The sequence below is a fragment of the Bufo gargarizans genome, chromosome 2 (genome assembly GCF_014858855.1).
Source record: "Bufo gargarizans isolate SCDJY-AF-19 chromosome 2, ASM1485885v1, whole genome shotgun sequence".
Lineage (NCBI taxonomy): Eukaryota > Metazoa > Chordata > Amphibia > Anura > Bufonidae > Bufo > Bufo gargarizans.
Genome location: NC_058081.1, coordinates 695,866,512 through 695,885,504, shown reverse-complemented (window position 1 = coordinate 695,885,504; position 18,993 = coordinate 695,866,512). Strand labels below are relative to the sequence as shown.

Genomic DNA, 18,993 nt, shown 5'->3' with positions numbered 1-18,993 from the left:
AAAGGGCGTTAGAACATATAATAGCCCTGCTGAACAGCAAATAAAATATATTTTTTTGCCACTAATACAAGCCAAAAAGGGCTGTCATTTTCTTACTTCACCACACAACGGCAAATACGTTTTTTGTGCCACTAATGCACGCAAAAAAGGGCTTCAGAACATATAACTGCACTGCTGAACGGCAAATATTGAAGGCTGCTTGCATCCTGTAATTGTGGGAGGGGCGCACTTACCCTATTTAAACCCCCTCCTACAAGCAGAAGGGCGCCCGTTGTTGCATGCTAATGCTTCTTGCTTCAGCAGCTTCAGCGCCTGACGTCACTTCTGGTCGCATCTCCCGTCGGTTCATCACCCCGCAGCCCGTTCGTGCTGCCAGCCGCGTCGCCTCTTGTAAGTATAGCCGCTCTGCAGCCTGGTCGGACGCGCCTGCCACCCGGCACCTCGTGTTCCCTGTTTCAGGGTTAGCAGCGCAGCAGCTGCCCGTCAACCCCCGCACTGCCCGCCGCCGCGACTGTTCCGGTGAGTGCACATCGCGGGGCCTCCCCCCCCCGCTCCGGGTACCGATCCCTCCGGCGCATGCGCCGCGAGTTGGGGCAGCGCGCCTCCCTGGGGGGGGGGGGGGGTTGGCCGGCGGGGATGGCTCACACAGCGGCATTCCGGGATACGATTCTTTCAGCAGAGGTGTTCCCACTTGTAATGTTGGCAGCGGCACCATGGGTCCCCACCATCTTCCTGTCATGTTCCCAGTGCGGGGGTCCCGGGCGCCAGGACTAGCAGCGCAGCAGCCTGCCTCCAGGGGGCACCGTTCTCCTTGAACGAGTTGCCGGCTTATTTCTGGCTGTTGGCCTGCTGCCTGTTAACCCCCGCACTGCTGTTTAAAAAAAAAGAAAGGGGGAACCTTTGATTCAAGGCCAGGCTAGGCACCTTCCAGCCATGCCAGTGCATTGTCCGATCTTCACCCCCTGGGTGATTGAGGGCAGTCGTTCCCTGAGGTCAGGGGTTCTGATACCTGGGCCTCACGCCGGTGCGGCTGCCCTTAGGTCACCCAGGGGTCCCGCTTCCCTGAATCGCTGGTACCACCCAAGTATCACGGGTTCCCGATCCGCACAGTCGTTATGTCGTCCCTGCAGCCACCAGGTGTCATTTGTCCCCTGAATCGCTCAGGTGCAATGTCGTCCCCGTTTCGCTCAGGCATGACGTACTCCCTGAGTTGCTCGGGTGCTAGTAATCCCGTATTCGCTCTATGAAATGAGGTCCCCAATCCGCTATTGCATCGTTTTCCCTGTACCACCCAGGTAAAATGTCTTTCCTGAATCGCTCAAGTGTATGTCTTTCCTGAAATCGCTCAAGTGTATGTCTTCCCTGAATCGCTCAGGGGCAATGTCTCCCTGATTCGCTCAAGTGTAATGTCTCCCTGAATCGCTCAGGTGTAATGTCTCCCTGAATCGCTCAGGTGTAATGTCTGCCTGAATCGCTCAGGTGTAATGTCTCCCTGAATCGCTCAGGTGTAATATCTCCCTGAATCGCTCAGGTGTAATGTTTCCCTGAATCGCTCAGGTGTAATGTCTCCCTGATTCGCTCAGGTGTAATGTCTCCCCAAATCGCTCAGGTGTAATGTCTCCCTGAATCGCTCAGGTGTAATGTCTCCCTGAATTGCTCAGGTGTAATGTCTCCCTGAATCGCTCACGTGCAATGTCTCCCTGAATCGCTCAGGTGTAATGTCTCCCTGAATCGCTCAGGTGTAATGTCTCCCTGAATCGCTCAGGTGTAATGTCTCCCTGAATCGCTCAGGTGTCATGTTTTCCCTCAAATCGTTCAGGTGCGGTGTCTGCCCGGCTTCGTGTTGGTGTCACGTGTTCACTGGGTCACTCGGGGGCCATGTGTCCCTTGTTCATTCGGGAGTCATGTGTTCCCTGTTCGCTCGGGTATCATGGATCCCCTTGGTTGGCCGGGCATCTTGTGCTCCTGTGCGTTCAGGGGTCATGTGGTCCCTGTTCATTCAGGGGTCATGTGTTCCCTGTGTTTGGTCAGGTGTCATGGGCAGTATAAACCCGGGTGTCATGTGTTCCCTGGGTCACTCTGCCACGGTTCCGGTCCAGGTTCGCATGGGTCAGGGTCACGCACCCTTTAGCTGCATGAGGGACTAGCTGTTCGCATCCCTCGCCGGGTATCGGTCCAAACACAGCTTATTTCTTCACATAAACAGGGCCTCGGCCACCAGAACTGCAAACAAGCCACTATCGTTGCGCCAAAGTTTCCTCCTTGTCCAGGTAAGATCCAGCCACGAGGCTGCTGTTACACCCTGTCACTGCGTTATGTATTCGTTGTCACGAGCTCCCGTTCATAGGTCTCCATCTCACTACAGAAGTCAGTAGCGTGGTTCGTTCCATTCCAGATAAGTAGTGAACACCTCTACAAGGTCAAACCCGTTCCCCTGCAACTCTTGTTCGGTCGTCTGGGGGAGGGGGAAGGAAATCTCATCTGTTGCCTTCATACCTCCTCCGTGCAGCTTGAAGATGTCGCAGGCCCCGGAGTCGGATGATAGCCTGTCTTTACCCAGGACCTCCGTGTCAGGGCGCACCAGCAACCCCTCTCTGCGGAGCTGGACCGTCCCGAAGCTTGTTGCAGAGCTCAACAGAAGAGGAATTCACCATCCCGCCTCCACGAGAAAAGCGGAGCTGTACCGTCTCCTAATGACGGCGCCATCGGGCTCAAGTGACCAGCCCTCTCTCTCGTCGATCCAGCTATCCCTCCTGCAGTTGCAGGCCACCATCGGCAGTCTGGCAGGTTCGGTTGCGGATATCCAAACCAGGATGGGGGAATTGGAGTCCCGGCCGGCGGCACCACCTTCCCCAGCCCTTCCGGCCTTACCTTCTACGTCCGAGGATTCAGCGCCAGGTACGGTCCGTACCAGCCCCCAGATTGCCCCCTCGCATTTCATCCCAGAAAACCTGAAAAGGGACATCCTGGCGGGGAGGGACGTCAACCTGGCGTCCATTCTCATTGCGTCGCAAGACGTATCTGAGAATAAGGTTATTAATTGCGGGGAGGTCTCGGTGGTTCTTCGGACCTAGGATGCCCGCCTGAACCGCAAGCTGTCAATCCCCGAATTTGTCCTTGCATTTAGCCTCTACCGGGATACCATCTGCGGCATCCAGCCACACAGGCATGAGGAGCTGGATTCCTATTTGTAACGGGTCACCGACTTAGGATACAAGTACGGCGGAACAAACTTCTATGACTATCACAGGCCTTTTTCAGCCAAGGCGGCCGCCGCCCTCACCCAGTTCCAATTCATTACGGACTGGGCGAACCTGGACATGGAGCTGTTCTGTCGCCATTTTGCCGGGTTGCAGGCCCCCACGTGCGCAGCGTGCCAGTCCATACAGCACACGGCCGACTGGTGTCCCAACCTCCCCACCCCGGCCCGGGAGGGCTCCCTGCCAGGCCCCTCTGGCACACAACGGTTCCAAGGTTCCACTGACAAGCTGGGCAGGCCCATTACTTACTTAGGGCAGAGTCAGGTCTGCAACAACTTCAACGCCGGGGGTTGTGGTTTCAATAGTTGTAGGGCCTTGCACGTCTGCTCCCTCTGCTTCAGGGCCCACCCCCGCTCCAGCTGCCCGAAGAGACAACGTAAAACTCTATGACTGGCCGACATCAACATCGAGCTTATGGGTGTCCTGTTGCGAGACCACCCCGATCACCAGTCAGTAGAGTTCCTTCTCACCGGTTTCGAGAGGGGCTTCAATACGGGCTTCATAGCCCTCCCTCAAGTTTCCTGGGAAGGAAGGAACCTACAGTCGGCTAATCAGGACCCAGAGGCAGTAGCCACCCTGTTACAGGACGAGGTTCGAAAGGGTTTCCTGCTAGGCCCGTTCAAATCCATCCCCTTTGCTACTTGGAGGATAAATCCCATTGGTCTGGTCTCCAAGCAGGCCTCCAATAAAAAACGTCTGATATACGACTTGTCAGTTCCTCACATGTCGCCGATCCCCAGCCTTAACTCCCTGATCCCGTCAGAAGAATTCTCAATGTCCTACGCGTCCATAGACGAGGCCATCCAGTACATCCGGCTGGCCGGGGAGGGGGCTTGATTGGCCAAGGCCGACATCGCGGACGCCTTTAAACTGCTCCCCATCCTTCCTCGGCTATGGCAATATTATGGGTTGCATTGGGCAGACGGGTTCTATTTCGCTAACCGGCTCACCTTTGGGTCAAAAAGCAGCCCGTGGCTGTTCGACAGGTTCGCCTGTGCACTGCACTGGATCCTTGTCCATCATGGGGGTCTGGACATGGTCATACATTATTTGGATGACTTCCTGATTGTCGAGAGGCCCCAGAGCCCCCCATCAGGGTTGGCGCGCTTGCTCCAGCTGTTCGCCGGCCTCGAGGTCCCCGTGGCATCCGCCAAGACAGAGGGTCCAGGCACCAGAGTTACCTTCTTGGGCATCACCCTGGATTCGGTCCGCATGGAGGCCAGCCTCCCCGCGGCCAAGCTGGCTAAGATCAAGGCCGCCGTTTCCTCCGCGGCCTCTTCCGGAGTGTTGTCCAAGCGGGAGCTCCAGTCCCTGTTAGGGTTCCTTACCTGTGCATTCAAAATCATGCCACAGGGCAGGTCCTTCATTTCTCGGCTCCTCAATCTCCTCCCGACCGCTCCGGATCAGGACTCCACCGTCCGGCTGGACGGTCACGCCATGGCGGATCTTCAGATGTGGCAAGCTTTCCTGACCAGGTGGAATGGCATCTCATTGTTTGTGCCATCCCCGGATGCAGCATCCCCCACGGTTTTCACCGACGCCGCGGCCTCCCGCGGGTTCGCGGCAATCTTCTATCCGCAGTGGTTGGTCGGCAGTTGGCCGGTGGAGCTCCTGTCCGAGGCTGAGGCTATGAGGTCCTCGCCGCTGTTGGAGTTATACCCCATAGTGGCGACTGCCCACATTTGGGGTCCGCTCTGGGCGAACAGGTCAGTCATCTTCAGAACGGACAGTCAGGTCCTGGTAGAGGTAATTTCAAAGGGGAGGGCCAAATCTCTCAGGATCATGGCCCTGCTACGTAAACTTGTCTGGCTGTCCTTGAAGTTTAACTTCCATGTCTTCACTTTCCATATCCAGGGAGCACAGAACGTGGCGGCCGACGCCCTGTCTCGTTTTAACCTCAATGTTTTCTTCCAGGAACTCCCGGAGGCAGATCCCGTCGGCATTCCAGCTCCACCTTACAGCGCCCTCCTGCTGAACTAGAGCCCCTGATAGCAACCGCACGGTCATTAGTCCAGCGGTCGCTAGCCGCCAACACTGCCAGAAACTATGACGCCGGGTTCAGCATGTTCAAGCGGTTCACTGACACCCATCCACAAGGGGAGGTGGACGAGGTCACTTTTATCATGGCCTTCATAGCCCATTGCCACACCCACCGCCACCTCTCTTTCAATACCATCAAGCTGTATTTGGCCGGCATCCAACACCACCGGATGCTCAGCGACCCTTCTGCCAGATCCATCTTTTCAAATCAGGCCATCAAAGCCACCCTCAGGGGCATTCAGAGGGTTAGCGCGGCGGTCCAGGTGCGCAGGCAGCCGGTGTCAGGTGAGCTTTTCCGCAGGTTATCCATAGCCCTAGACGGTCCTCCTTTTGGGCAACCAGCAAGCATCATTACCAAAGCGGCCATGTACCTCGGGTTCTATGGGTTCCTCAGACCCGGGGAGTTCACCTGCTGGCACTCCGACCACTTCATCCTGTCCATCCCATCCTCCAAGACCAATCAGACCGGTCCTCCCACAGAGGTGGAATTTTTCCCTACGGCCACCTGTTGGTGTCCTATCAAGGTGCTCCAGGAGCTCCTGGCCTCGCTCCAATCTCCCGCTTTAGATGACCCGTTGCTCCCGATTAACGGTAAGCCCCTGTGTTCGACCCTGTTCATCTCCAACATCCGCACCCTAGCCGCAGGGTTGGGTTACAACCCTAGCACGATATCCGGGCACTCCTTTTGGATAGGGGCCGCGTCCGCAGAATCTAGTCACCAGGTACCGCCGCACGTCATCCGCAAGATGGGTCGTTGGCGGTCGTCCTGCTTCACAAGGTACATTCCGAATCCACGGGCTGAGATCTCCAGAGCCTTTTGTTCTTTGGCATTATAGTTCACACAATGCTTCAATAAATGCTTCACTCCCTGCAACGTGCCAGTTCTCTTTTTGCCCACTTATTCAGGCCTTACCTCGTCACTGGCGCCAAGCACACTCCAGCCAGTTAGGTCAGGGCAGTACGTAGGCATGCCTATTCTGTTCCTCGCTCAGCTCCTCCCACAAATAATATATATTTTTTGCCACTAATACACGGCAAAAAGGGCTTTAGAGCATAAAACTGCACTGCTGAACAGCAAATATATATTTTTATTCCACTAATACACGCCAAAAAGGGCTTTAGAAAATATAACTGCACCGCTGAACGGCAAATAATATATATATTTTTTGCCACTAATACATGCCAAAAAGGGCTTTAGAATATATAACTGCACCGCTGATCGGCAAATAGGCCCTTATTTTTTTTCCACTTATACATGCCACAAAAGGCTTTAGAACATATAACTGCACCGCTGAATGGCAAATAATATATATTTTTATTCCACTAACACACGCCAAAAAGAGCTTTAGAACATATAACTGCACCGCTGAACGGCAAATAACATACATATTTTTTCCACTAATACACGCCAAAAAGGGATTTAGAACATATAACTGCACTGCTGAATGGCAAATAGGCCCTTATTTTATTCCACTTACACACGCCACAAAGGGCTTTAGAACATATACCTACACCGCTGAAAGGCAAATAATATATATATTTTCTGCCATTAATACACGCCAAAAGGGGCTTTAGAACATATCACTGCACCGCTGAACTGCGAATAATATATATTTTTTGCCACTAATACACGCCAAAAAGGGCTTTAGAACATATAACTGCACCGCTGAACGGCAAATAATATATATATTTTTTCCACTAATACACGCCAAAAAGGGCTTTAGAACATACAACTGCTCCGTTGAACAGCAAATTGGCCCTTATTTTATTCCACTTATACACACCACAAAATGCTTTAGAACATATAACTACACCGCTGAATGGCAAATAATATATATTTTTTTGCCATTAATACACTCCAAAAAGGGCTTTAGAACATATCACTGCACTGCTAAACGACAAATAATATATATTTTTTGCCACTAGTAAACGCTAAAAAGGGCTTTAGAACATGTAACTGCTCATCTGAACGGCATATAGGCCCCTATTTTTTTTCCACTTATACACGCCACAAAAGACTGTAGAACATATAACTGCACTGCTGAACTGCAAATAATATATTTTTTCCCACTAATACACGCCAAAAAGGGCTTTAGAACATATAACTGCACAGCAGAACGGCAAATAATATTATTTTTTTTGCCTCTAATACATGCCAAAAAGAGTTTTAATTTTCTCACTTAACCACACAACAGCTAATAAGCCCTTTTTTTCCCACTAATACAAGCCAAAAAAATGCTTTGGAACTTATAACCGCACCGCACACGGACATATACGACGTAGAAATATTTCCTTGTAATTAACCCTGTTAATGGCTGTATCAAACAGCACTTTCACCCCAATAACAAGAACGGTTTGCTGGAATTATAGAGCTGTATAATGGCAATTTGGATCTGCAGTCAGTGTAGCAAGGTGTAATAGGATTGTTCCTATTACCCAGGCTGTAACCTCCCCTACTGAACCCTGTTCTGCTTCAATACTGTAGAATGATTCCTCCCTATTATTTCCCTGAACTTCTATACAGCAAAATAAAAGTTCTAAAGGCTTTTTTACCACTGTTCCTAGTGCCTGCTGACGTCTCTCCCTGCACTAAGTACACTGGAAAATGGCTGAATCCAAGATGGCTGAGGCTATTTATAGGGCTGTGACATCACAGGGCTGGCTGGCTGCTGATTGGCTGCATGAATGGCATTGTGGGTGATCCCTCGTTCCCAGAGTTCCTTGCTCTATGTCCTAACACGTGTAGCAGCCATTTTAGGGGAAAATATGATTCGTTACCACGAAGCGTGAGGAAATTCAGATTTGGTGCAAATCAAATTTTTCCTGAAATTTGGATGGAATTCCACTTCGTCAACTTCGATTCGCTCATCTCTAGTAATGATTTCACGGCGCTCACCATGTGGCAGGTCCTGCTGAAATAATATGAAAAAGTGAAAAAGTCTGGGTTTAGGTCCAGGTACCCGAACTCTCAAAGTTTGCTCATCCCTAAAGGGGTTCGCTCATCCCTAAAGGGGAGACAAGGTCTTCAGTGATCCTCATCTCTCTTCCCCACTCCATATTCCTACCTAAATGCTTCATGTGAAAGTGCCCCACCTGTCCCTCTCACCTTCCATCCCTTCGCTACAGTATGTCCTTAGTTGAAGACTGTCATAAATTTGTATTCCCAGACTCTCATGTCTCTTTCAGAGGAGCTCAGGACACAAAGCATATGAATTGAGAGCTCTTATATTAAAAGGCAATTTCTAATCCCTAAGAGACAGGAGAGTCTGGGAATACAAATTTGTGACAGTTGTTGACACACTAAACACAAGACTAAATTTATCATAAGGATTTATGTGATGTTACAACATCTACGGAATCTGCTTCAGAGAAAGTGGAGGCATAAGGATTTAGGATTTACTCTCCATGCTCATTCTAATGTTCTGTTGTTTGTTCTTTTTTATGTTTATTTATCATACCACACCACTATATACACACATATATTTATATAATTTTTACTTCTACAGTATCTCTTTGATTGGAATTCAGTGTCTTTCACTCCAACTCAATCTCTTCCTCATGATAGCACAAGGCTCAAGAGCTCCTTATCTCACCTACAGCTTTGGCCAATTTATCCACTTCTTTAATTTCAATCATCACACCCAAATCTGTCCTACTTTTTGTGTCCCTAACTTTTAGTCAATATCTGATTCATGACTTTAAACAAGACAGAACTTGACATCACATAAGCTTGCACATTCGAAATATCTAAATCGGACATGAGCAAATTGATTTGGTTTGAATCGAATTTGACACAATTTTTTAAAAAGTTTGAGCTGAAACAGAATCAGATTTTTCTGGTGATTCGATTTGGCCAAATTTTTTAAAATAGCATTAGCCCTTTTTCAGATCAGAAGACAGGAAAGATGAACTAGGAGGATTACACGACCCTGGGAGGTGTCTATATATACACACCGGCAGGCATTTGCCGCCAAAATGCCAACATTGTTTAGACTATTTTTATAAAAAAGTAAAAAATTGACAGTGCAGTGCATTTTATAGAAGTTGTTTACCCATAGTCATATATTCCACTGTCGATTTGACATCTTAGCATTAAAGAACTTGAAATTAGTTGCATAGAGTCCTAGGAGACCACAGAATGTTATCCACAACTTGTCAGGTCAATTAGTGCACTTTCAATTCAGGTGGAATTGATTCAGAACCAAATTCAGATTGGCCGACCGTTAAGGCAAAATTGAATCCAAATCGAATTTCTGAAAATACGCTTATCAATTATCGGAATCTTTTTTTACATAAACACATTGCCTGGTTCTCATGAACCAGAGAAAAATAGAAGTTCTAAATATGAGAGGGAGAGGCCCATGTGTAATACTCCACTTAAAATAAAATATGCAAGCCAGTTCTGAAGGACAAGAGTACTGAATGTCTTTATATTACTATCCTCTAAATCAGTGTTTCCCAACCAGTGTGCCTCCAGCTGTTGCAAAACTACAACTCCCAGCATGCCCGGACAGCCTTTGGTTGTGCAAGCATGCTGGGAGTTGTAGTTTTGCCACAGCTGGAGGCACACTGGTTGGGAAACACTGCTCTAAATAATATGTACAAGCCAGGTCTTCCAAAAGGGCAAGACTATTAAGAGCCTCAAGAGAAAATTGTCCTGATTAGCTGAGAGGCCTTGGGGTGCTCTTATTTATTTGGGAGACCACCTAGTAATCTGAGGAGTATTGTAGTCCAGCCAACACTACTTTGCATTTCTGGGAAACATATATGCAAATTAGCATATCTTACTTCTGTTGGCTTAGTGTTCTTTTGTTTTTTTATGGAAAGTGAATTTGAATATCTTTACTTCCAAAAGAAAACCAACACTAAGCCTATCTAATGTCAGGAGATGTAGATATGCTAATTTGCATATATGTTCCCCAAAAATGCAGAGCAGTTGGCGGACTACAATATTCCTCATGAATAGTAGGTGGACTATGTAATAGAAAGGCCACTAATGTGGCTTGTACATCTCAATTCAAGTGGAGTATTATGCATTGGTCTCACTCGCTTATTTGTGCAAAACGTATTACTGAATTGGTATACGGTAATCAATTCACTGATCTCTAGGGTTGAGCAAACCCAAACTGCAAAGTTCAGGTTCCTACCAAACTTTGCAAGTTCGGGTACCCGGACATGAACCCAGACTTTTTCACTGAAGTTCGAGTTCGGTGTTCGGGTGATATTCTTATTTTCCATTATACCATGGTTATAACAGAAAATAATAGCATTCTTAAGACAGAATGCTAAATAAAATGGCCATTGAGGGGTTAAAAAAACTTGATCGTGCAGCCGGTATTCTCTTCTTTCTTCTTTCTGCAGGACCTGCAAAAGGACCTGCCATGACGTCACCGCGCTCACCACGTGGTGAGCGCGGTGACGTTAACACAGGTCCTGCTGAATGAAGATAGAAGGACCTGCGGTGACATCATCGCATGTCCTTTTGCATCTCCTGCAGAAAGAAGAAAGAAGAGGATTCCGGCTGTGCGATCAAGTGGATGAGTAAGTTTTTTAAATTATTTTTAACCCCTCGATGGCCATTTTATTTAGCATTCTGTCTTAAGAATGCTATTATTTTCCATTATAACCATGTTAAAACGGAAAATAATAAAGTGAAGTTCGGGTCCCCATTGACTTTAATGGGGTCCAGGTTCGGGGTCAAGTTCGGGTCCCGGGTTCTCTCATCCCTACTCATCTCTATAATATATATATAGCAAAAATTATTACTGGCAGGTGTAATCATAAGAGGGTTATATACTGTACCCCTGGATATGATTACCTGGTCACAGACCACAGGAAAAAAAAAAAAAGTCCTTGGCTCAGAAGGCCCCCTTTATACACAGACTGCTTCCCATGCTCTTGATGTTACACATGCTACCCACTATTCCCTCTCTGTTAGAAAGCCTGCTATCATGGTCCTCCCTCAGTTACACAGCTTCCCTCTATTTCTCAGACCAATCTTTATGCTCCCTCTCACAGAATGGTTCCCATGAGTGTTCAATGTTCTGCTCCTCTAAAGCCCATTTGACAATTGTTGCCGTATACGATTAATATATATCACTGCTTCTCATGGTCCTCCCTCTGTTACACAGACTGGCCCCTTCATTGTTCACATGAAGTAAGAAACTGCTGATCGGCAGGGGTGCCAGATGTCGAACCCCACTAATTAATTAGAGATTGATGACCTATCCTGAGGATAGTTCATCAATATTAAACACCTGGAAAACCAATTTAATGTTATATTCACATGGTTTAAAAGATTAAAATCACATATCAAAACAACATTTGGCACACCAAATATTTCACCACACCAGCTTCTTCCAGGGAAGTGGACAGGGTTGGGCCAAATGTTTTGTGTACTTCATGTTTTTTGTGTGATTTTAATCTTTTTTAACCCAAGAGACCATGGAAGGTCTAACAGCATTGAATAAAGGCTGGACAGAATGTGGAACCAGAGAACCAATGAACAATATCAGTATCAGGATTCACAGTTTCACATATAGTAGAGCATTGGGGGTTGCCTCCACTGAAAAGTTGATCAGAGTATACGAATCTTCTTTCCAGGCTGAGCCAAAACATTAACTTAGTAACAACAATGTGTTTTACTTTTGCTGATGTGCACACCCAAAAAGATCATGCAAAAAAGCAACACCTAGGCAAGTAAGGAGTGCAACATACCTGTACCCAATGGTAAAGAGTTCCTCTAATGCAAGGATTGTCAACTGGAGAACCCTTCAAATAACCCTCACCACCAGCTTCTACCAGGAATGTATTGTAGGGATAAAGAACTTTCTTTTCTTCTCGACACAAGAGATGAAGGATGAATTTAGAGCTTCTGTGGATCAGATGTCACATGGGATTAGAGTTCAGAAGCATTCACCCAACAGAAACTTGTCAACAAATGACCTACACATGTTTAATGAGATGCATTTCTCCTCTTCAGAATATACTCAACGTAGAGTATAGATCTTTAGTATGGTCTTTAGATGAAGAAACTAATTAGAGGTAAGAAGTCAACTACTCCACCTCTAGGGGCCTTCAAAATGGATGAATCCCTCTGAACTCTGATGTTCTGGGACTCAAAAATCTTGACAATGCTCTAAATTTGAGATTTGAAGTTGATATGTAAAGACTGTGTGCTCTTCATTTCCAGGGCCACCAGTAGGCCTTGTTTGTAAGTTGGTAAGCCTGTAAAGTAATGTCAGTTCGGTATGTTCTTCCTAATTTATTTATACAGTACTTGTTGGTTTCAACTTAATCTCCATTTTGTTTACCAGTAAGAAGACATACCGCTGTTTTCTAACTGTTCCAAGTATGCTCTAGGTATGCTCAGAAGAGCTCCTTTACAGGGAATTGACGACTATTTAGTCAGCTTTGTTCAATTTTCTTCCCTGTATATAAGAAGAATCCATCAAGAAAAAAATAGACGGTACCACCACAGTACTGTGCATATATTGTATAAATTGCCAGGATGGTACCAGATCTAATTTCTTTCGTACACATTTTTCTAATGGTTAAAGAGCACCTTCATTATCTGACAGCTGTTTTATCTCATACATTGGACTTGCAACTACTGTATTTAGCATATGATTAGTTATGCAGATTCTTCTCATGTAACTGCATTGTTACTGGTTTGCTCTTAAAATTCAACATTTTTATTATTTTGTTAGCATTTTGTAAATCCACCTTTGGCTTTCAAAAATGCCTGAATCCTCAATTAGATTTAAGCATGTCTCAATCGAAATCTGTTCCCAGGTGTCTTCTACACGTTCCCAATGTTGCTGCATACTGGTCGACTCATTCGGGTACGAATACAGCTTTTTCTTCAATTCTACCCACAAGTGTTCAATTGGGTTGAGGTCTGGGGACTGTGGGGGACAATCCTGCACCTCTACTTCATTGTCACTGAACCATTTCTTTGCCAATCTCAACGTATGCTTCGGGTCGTTGTCCTGAAGGAACACTATTTTGTCCTTTTCGTACCCATAGTACTCGAGTGTATGGAGTAACTCGTCTTGTAGGATACTCACATATAGGTTAGCATTGAGACCACCATTGATCCTGGTCAAGAATCCAATGCCTTTGGCTGTAAAACAACCCCATATCATCAGGCTTTTTCCCCCGAACCTGACAGTTTCTTTAATTTCTCAATCCATTAGCCCCCTTTCCCCTTGTTTCTTCCAGACCCATTTGCACCCATCAGAGCCCAGTATATTGACTTTCGTCTCACCATTCCAAATCACCCATTTCCAATCTTCTACTGTCCACTTTACGTACTTTTTTGCAAACTCAAGGCGACGCTTCTAATGGCAATATTGAAGTCAAGGCTTCGTCACCTTTTTTTGGGCCACCATTCCAGACTTGTGTAATGCGTGTTGCACGTCTGTGATCTTACTATTATAAAGCCACCTCCACTGCCGTGTTTGTCGTGCCAGAAGTAACAGACCTTGTGATGAGCCGACTTGTTGACTCCGATATTTTTGCATTCTTCCAACTGTTATGGCCCTCACATGATGCAGTATGGCAATTTTCTTGGCCAAGATACCCCTATCGATGAGCTGGATGATTATGTTTCTCTTTTCTTGGGAAATCTTCTTCATGGCTGCTCCTGAAAGTCAAAGATTCAAAACATTGTTACCCTTTTGCTCGTCAGTGTATGTCTCTATCAGCTTTGCACATCTAGGGGCTGACATTTTTGCCCACCCTTCTTTGCAAAACAGCTCAAGCTCAGTCAAATTGGATGGCGAGTGTCTATGAACAGCAATTTTCAAGTCTTGCCACAGATTCTCAATGGTTTAGGTCTGGACTTTGACTGGGCCATTCTAACACATCAATATGCTTTGATTTAGGCCATTCCATTGTAGCTCTGGCTGTATGTTTGGGGACTTCTTATGGCTTGCTTCCAAAAATGGTTTTCTTCTCATCACTCTTCCATAAAGGTCAGATTTGTGGAATACAAAAACTATAAAACTAATATTTGTCCTGTGGACAGATTCTCCCACCTGAGCTGTGGATCTCTGCAGCTCCTGCAGAAAGACCATGGGCTTCTTTGCTGCTTTAGTGTGTCTCCTTGCCCGGGCTGTCAGTTTAGGTAGACAGCCACGCCTTGGTAGGTTTGCACTTGTGCCATACGCCTTCCATTTTCAGATGATGTATTTAACAGTGCTCCATGATATGTTCAGAGCTTTGGATATTTTTCACATAACTTAACTGTGCTTTACACTTCTCCACAACTTTATCCCTGACCTGTCTGGCATGTTCCTTGGTTTTCATGATGCTGTTTGATCATTGATGTTCTCTAACAAACCTCTGAGGCCTTTACAGAACAGCTGTAGTTATACTGAGAATAAATCACAAACAGGTGGACTCTATTTGCGAATAAGGTGACTTCTGAAGGCAGTTGGTCACAATGGATTTTATTTAGGGGTATCAGAGTACAGGGGGCTGAATACAAATGCACGCCACGCTTTTCAGATTTTTATTTATTATTATTATTTATTTTCACTTCACACATACAGTACCTGCTACTTTGTGTTGGTCTATCATATAAATTCCCAATAAAATACATTTTGTGGGTGTAATGTGAAAAAAGGTGGGACAGGTCAATACTTTTTCAAGGCACTGTAGGCAAGGTATTTAAGTTTTGCTATTCAGCCATTGCATTGCTGGTTATTGCTAGTACTGACTGCTGGCATGTTTCTAGATTAACCCTGTCTCCTCTGCTCCTGCTTTTGTTGTACTTTCATTTGAATTGACTACTGCTTGCATTAACCCCTTGTTTACTCCATAAACTGTGTCTGTCACTCCTAGTTTTGACCCTTCTTGTCGATTTCTCTTTGTACTTTCATGGTCAATCTGGTAGGTTGCTCAGTAGCTACATACAGAGATGCTGCATATTTGTTATTTACTTATCAGCCTTTTGAAGGAGTTGTTCACCCCCTCGGGACCTTTTCTTCAGGTCACCCAGCATAGCAAGAACCACGGTGGTAATCATACTTGCCTGATCACCACCATTGTGTTCAGACTTCATCAGTGTCCTGTTAGCTCTGCTTAAAGGCACATCTACATGGACTGACAATCAGTTGAACAAGCGCTTATAACACTCACCCCAGATCACTGTCCCGTGTAAACACAATGAGCTGATCACATCTTTTAGTCGGTACAAAATGGGGGGGGGGGGGGTGCTGCCAACATTATGTGAACTGTATGGGGACCTAATGATCAAACTGAAGATTATTCATCTCCTATACTGTATGCACCGGCTTATGTAAAAGACTTGTGTAAAATGAGCACTGATTGACTTTTTATTGGTGATCGTTCCAGGATAAAATTGGCAGGTGTAAAATGACCATAAGTGTCCTAAAGGTGACCAGAGCCTTAGATGAACCCCAGGCCTGGGCATGCAATTTCTCGCATAGGGCCATTTGTACTGTCATGATTGTGCCTTATAGATTGGTATTTATTACTTTTAGGGTCTCTAAAGGGGTGGCTTATACAGGGTCCTTGTTATTGGCCCTATGGAGGCATTATTAATATTAGGGATACTGTGGGGGCATCATTATTGGGCACAATATAGAGTACATCAATACTAGTTGGGTTGATTTTGGGGGTACTGTAGGGAACACTATTACTATTGAGAGAGCTAGGAGTGCTATTACTATGGGGGACTAGCTGTTTGGCATTGTTATTTTTGCAGTATTTGGGGGCATTGCGGAGCACAGCAAGCACAGTATTGGGGGTAGCAGCAGGATGACAATGTTGGGGCACAAGGAGGGGGAGAATGATCAAAAAGTGAGAAATCTAAGATGTCTAACTGGTAATCTCTGCAGAGATGAGACACAGCTGAAAGAAGTCATCAAGGTGGTCTGGTCCAAATGGAAAAGATGAGGATAGAGAACCTTAACATCAGAGGAGAAGTATGTTTTGCTGTATTGTCCATTATGTTTTGTAGCACTGTATGTAATGTCCATCATCATATGTCTTTAACAGTAGGGTTGGAGGGAAGGGGTTTGATTGAGAATTTGGAATGGCAGGGGGTGCCATTTAAATTTTTGCCTCTGAATCGCCCCCCCTCCCGTCATGCCCTTCTAGCAGAAAATGATTTATTGTAAGTACATATCTGATTCCCATATGAAAATATTACGCAATCGCTTACACAGAAGATATATACAGACCAAAACCATACTGTACCTTGGAAATTACCTTCATTTAAGTGCTGCTGCTCTGAGTGAGAGTGGGAGCCATAAATCCATTACCCAGCTGTCTCCCTTTCATCGCAGCTCACAGTCTCATCACTACATGAATGCCGTGCTATTAGAGGACACGCAGCACCCTGAGCTCAGAGCTTGTATGCAGGAGGAGCCGACATAAAACTGTCACTCTCTGGCAACCAGGTAAGTGCAGTAGAAGCAAGGTAGCATGGTGTGCTTAGAATCTGTCCTGCGTCCTAGGTAGTGACAGCACTGAGACTGCTTGCCAGCAGTAACACACGTCACCTACACAGCCAGCCTATTGCTGCTGCAAAGTATTCTGACTTGCTAGCTCTGGCTTGATAAGCTGTAGGATGCAGAACAGATGTGGGGCTTTTGCACGAGGGATACTGGACACAGAATGGTACAAATTATATCGGGGGCATGTTTCCATGGGCCCCCAGGGAGCCTCATGCCGCAGGCAGCCACCCAGATTGTTTTCCTCTAATTTTACTGTGTTGATCTAATGGAAGGCAAAACCCACCATGGGGCGGTTGGCAATTGCCCCAAATTAGGGGAAAAATTCATTCCCGGCTCCAATCATGCTAATTAGTATTAACCCATGGATCAACATCCAATTTCCAGAAATCTGGTACATGTAACTTGTAATAAAAACAGAAGAAGGCATCTCTCACCTGTGTCTCCTTGGCATGAGCCCAGATATAGCGCCTGGATTACGCTATTAATGAAACCTCGAAAAAACTTGCAAGTCCAGCTCCAATGTTCAAGGTACAAAACTTTACTCCAGCGGTTTTAAAAACTTTTGGTACACGGATACATTAGTGTTACGCGTTTCAGACCATTCTCAATATAGGTCCTTCTTCATGACACCTTGTCATGAAGAAGGACCTATATTGAGAATGGTTTAAAACGCGTAACACTAATGGGAATAAAGTTTTGTACCTTGAACATTGGAGCTGGACTTGCAAGGTGTTTTCGATTTAATATTACAACCAATCCCTTCTTGAACTTGTACAATTAATCTATAATTACAACATCCTCTGGCAGAAAGCTCTATAGCAGTGATGGCTAACCTCTGGCACATCATCTGTGGTGAAACTAGGACTCCCATCATGCTCCATTCATTTCTATGGAGTTCTGAGAACAGCCAAAAAAGTGTACATCTTGGGAGCCGTAGTTTTACCACAGCCGGAGTGCCGGAGGTCAGCCATCATAGCTCTATAGTCTCATTGCTCTTACAGTAAAGAATCCCATCTATGGAGATGGTGAAGCCTTCTTTCCTCTAGAGGTAGAAGATGTCCTCTGGTCCTGGATGCAGGTCTAGGTATGAGAAGATCATGGAGGAGCTCTATGTATTGTATTCATACAGTATATATTTACAATGTAATTAGATCATCCCTAAGAAGTATTTTTTCCAAATTGATTACGGTAACCCCAAATCTGTCTTGATACTGTGATCCATCCATTCCATTAATGACATTGTTTATCATCCTGTCCCTTGCATTTGTTTTAGTTGCACTATGTCCTTTATATACATTATACATGCTATACTGTATATGCACTATATGTATTTTTCTGTATCAATTTTACTCTTATTTCTAACCCAGAAGGTGTCCATCCTTATCCTTTGGTTAATAACTCCAATAACATATTCAGTAAAGTTTCACGACGTGTTAGCAACTCGACAAGCTGCAATTCACAGTACAACCACCAGGTGGTCGCACATAGACACAGAATAGAAACCTCATGGCACAGTATCACAAAAAAATATATATATCTTTTTTTTTTTTATAAAAGCTGGTCATCTCATACCACACATGTTGGAATATGTTGAGTCAAGAGTAAGGGTGAGGAAGGAGACATCTGCATCTATTCTGAACTTTTCCTCCATTCCATCTAGTTTCATGATATGTGACCAAAATGAGATAAAAGACAGGACACATGTCTCGGTCTATTGTGCTCACTGTGCATGCGCTGCTCACGACTGGTACACCCAGACTAGTACCTCAGAACCAAAGCCGAGTTCGGTTTCAAGTTTTAAAGTGGTTTTCCACTTTCAAAATTAACTACTGAAGTTATTCAACAAAGTCACACGCGGCTCATCGGAGCCCATACATTCTAATATTGTACGGAGACGAATCTCTGCACAGTATTATTCCGAAGTTTTGAAAGAGGCGCCTTCGTATTAAGCATCCGAAGCTCACTTCGCTCAACTCCAATAAGGAGATCAATCAGAGTGTTCTGCAGCTGGGGATCAGTGCTTAGAAGAAGAGACTCTGCCAGACTATTTAGTGACCAGAAGAAGACATTGAGATGATGATGTTGAGCCACAGACCCTGGGTCACCAGCCCTGTGACCAAAGAGCCAGCCGGACTACCAAGCTACAGACTGAGGACCTCCAGCTTTTGGCCAGAGTACCAGCCTTCTGAGAGAGAGAGAGAGAG

The 18,993-nt window shown here is 45.8% G+C and overlaps 1 protein-coding gene across 1 annotated transcript in view; it reads right to left on the bottom strand.

Annotated features, from left to right (window-relative positions):
- LOC122927020 (serine/threonine-protein kinase SBK1-like) overlaps positions 1-16,648 on the bottom strand; it is a 106,901-nt gene extending 90,253 nt beyond the window's left edge. Inside the window, exon 1 of the mRNA XM_044278565.1 lies at positions 16,542-16,648. The gene's annotated coding sequence lies outside the window, so the exon portion shown is untranslated. The remainder of the gene's footprint in view (positions 1-16,541) is intronic.
- Between the last annotated feature and the right edge of the window lie 2,345 nt (positions 16,649-18,993).